This window comes from Ursus americanus, chromosome 6 (assembly GCF_024610735.1).
Source record: "Ursus americanus isolate L20-20 chromosome 6, mUrsAme1.1.p, whole genome shotgun sequence".
Taxonomy (NCBI): Eukaryota; Metazoa; Chordata; class Mammalia; order Carnivora; family Ursidae; genus Ursus; species Ursus americanus.
In genome coordinates, this window is record NC_142132.1 from 65,187,841 (window position 1) to 65,190,340 (window position 2,500).

The following is a 2,500-nucleotide window of genomic DNA, read 5'->3' on the forward strand; positions in this document are numbered from 1 at the left end:
CAGACGAGATCGGGCGCGTTCAGGGTGGTATGGCCGTAGACGCCTGTGGCTGCCGCTCGGTGCCCCAAGAGCCTGCTCCGCCCCTCCCAGCCCCAGCCCCAGCCCCAGCCCCAGCCCCAGCCCCAGCCCAGCCCCTGCCGAGCGATTGTCAGCCCTCCTCGCCTGGCCTGTGCCTGGTGCCTGCCTGCCTGCCTGCCTGCCTGCCTGCCAGCACGCCCAGGGGACAAGATGCCTCCGGCACCCTGGAGCCGCGGAAGTCCGCGCGCTCTCCCGTCCCGGGACTCTCCTGCCGCGCCGCCGCTTGGCTCCCGGGATGGCAACGGGGTGGGTCGGGGCGCCGGGGGCGAGGCCCGAGGTGTTCTCAGAGCGCCCCCAACCCCCCCGCCCTCCGCGGGGAGCACAACCCGCCCACTGGCCTTTCCTCCTCTCCCCGCCGCCGGGCTCAAAGCCCACCGGAAGCCTCGGGCGCCACCACAGACCATCATCACCATCCCAACCCCGTGGCCCTTCCTCCGCCACCCTTCCCCTCCCCACCCAGCGACACCAGGACCTGATCGAGAGACACCAGGGGCCGGCTCGCAATACGCAGACACACAGACACACAGGGAAAGACAGAGAGACACGGAGTGGGGGAACACTTAGGGGACACACTGGACGGGAGAGACGGGGAGGGACAGAGTGTGTGTGTGTGTGTCTGTGTGTCTCTGTGTGTGTGTGTGTGTGTGTGTGTCTGTGTGTGTGACAGAGAGAAAGAGAGAGAGAGATTAGATTATCCAACACACAGACCCTCTCACACCCCAGCACAGACACGCAGACCCCGACCCGGATGCGGACGGGGACAGGGACAGGGACAGAGACCCAGGTGCACACAGGTGACACACACCCACACACAGGGACACACAGGACGCTGTGTGGGCGCGGCAGCTAGCCCACGGGAGGGCGGTCGCGCTTGGGCGCGCTTTGGGCAAGGCGGCCGCGCCCTGGAGCTGCCATAGGAGCCCTCCCTCGGAGCCCGAGGACTTGCAGCCCAGGTGGCGGGAATCCCGATGGGCGGCCATTCCTGCCCAGCACCCCTCTGGCGTGGGGGCGTGCGAGGCATTCTTTCTTTTGCCCCGTCCTTTATTTTCTGGTGGCCCTTGTGGCCGTGGTGCGGGGCGCCCCGGGGTCTCGCTGAGGGAGCGAGCCTCGCTGTTCCGCTGAGACGGGGCGCGGAGTCGGGTGCCCACGGGGCCTGAGGCCCCGGGCGGTTGGCCATCTCGTGTCCTGTGCGCACGGAGCACGGACGCCCGGGCCCAGGGGCAAAGGGACGGTGACCGGTGCGAAGGAGGGCCATGCCCTTCTGGCGGGAGCGCAGCCCAGGGCTGGTGGGGAGAAGGTGTAGGCGGGCCCAGGCAGGAGGCGGGGCCGGCAGGCGGTTGGCCCGGGGCGCTGCGGTGGGCGGGCGGCCCAAGCGAACTGCTAGGGGCTCGGGAGAGGAGAGGGCCCGGAGGCAGGGAGGAGGCCGAGAACCCAGGGAGCGCACGCCTGCAGAGGCGGGGTCACGGCCCGCCCGGGGCTCCCGCGGTTCCTCTCACCCGGGCCGCTTTCCCTCCACCCCCCTCCGCCGCCTCCGCCTCCGCTCGCGCCGCCCCCTGAGCGCCCACCGCCCTGCACACCAGCCCCCAGCCCGCACCCCGGGATAGGCTGTGGGCGTTCCTGGGGCTTGGAGGTGGAAGGGCTGGGCTGTGGGCGCCTGGCTGTGCCACGGGCACCCGCAGAGGGCCAGGGTTCCGCGTTGCGCTGCGCGTGTGGCGTGTGGCGTGTGGCGAGCGGGTCGGGCCCACCACGCATGGCCTGTGGTGAGGTGGGGGCACGTGGGGTTTGAATGGAGCCGGGTTGGGCAAGGTTGGGGGGGCGGGCCGCTGGCGGCAGAGGGAGTGGAAGGGAGGGCGAAGGGCAAGGAAAGGAAAAGAAAAGGAGAAAAGCCTACAGCACCCGGTATTCCCAGGCGGTCTCCCATCCAAGTACTAACCAGGCCCGACCCTGCTTAGCTTCCGAGATCAGACGAGATCGGGCGCGTTCAGGGTGGTATGGCCGTAGACGCCTGTGGCTGCCGCTCGGTGCCCCAAGAGCCTGCTCCGCCCCTCCCAGCCCCAGCCCCAGCCCCAGCCCCAGCCCAGCCCCTGCCGAGCGATTGTCAGCCCTCCTCGCCTGGCCTGTGCCTGGTGCCTGCCTGCCTGCCTGCCTGCCTGCCTGCCAGCACGCCCAGGGGACAAGATGCCTCCGGCACCCTGGAGCCGCGGAAGTCCGCGCGCTCTCCCCGTCCCGGGACTCTCCTGCCGCGCCGCCGCTTGGCTCCCGGGATGGCAACGGGGTGGGTCGGGGCGCCGGGGGCGAGGCCCGAGGTGTTCTCAGAGCGCCCCCAACCCCCCGCCCTCCGCGGGGAGCACAACCCGCCCACTGGCCTTTCCTCCTCTCCCCGCCGCCGGGCTCAAAGCCCACCGGAAGCCTCGGGCGCCAC

General features: G+C 71.0%; 2 non-coding genes across 2 annotated transcripts in view; both read right to left on the bottom strand.

Annotated features, from left to right (window-relative positions):
- The window catches only part of LOC148109868 (5S ribosomal RNA), a 119-nt gene extending 78 nt beyond the window's left edge, over window positions 1–41 (bottom strand). The window contains exon 1 of the ribosomal RNA XR_015724926.1: window positions 1–41. This exon is cut by the window's left edge and continues 78 nt beyond it. This is a non-coding gene — a ribosomal RNA (5S ribosomal RNA).
- Window positions 42–1,962: 1,921 nt separating this feature from the next.
- LOC148109869 (5S ribosomal RNA) lies at window positions 1,963–2,081 on the bottom strand. The gene has a single exon (XR_015724927.1). It is a non-coding gene; the product is annotated as a 5S ribosomal RNA (ribosomal RNA).
- Between the last annotated feature and the right edge of the window lie 419 nt (window positions 2,082–2,500).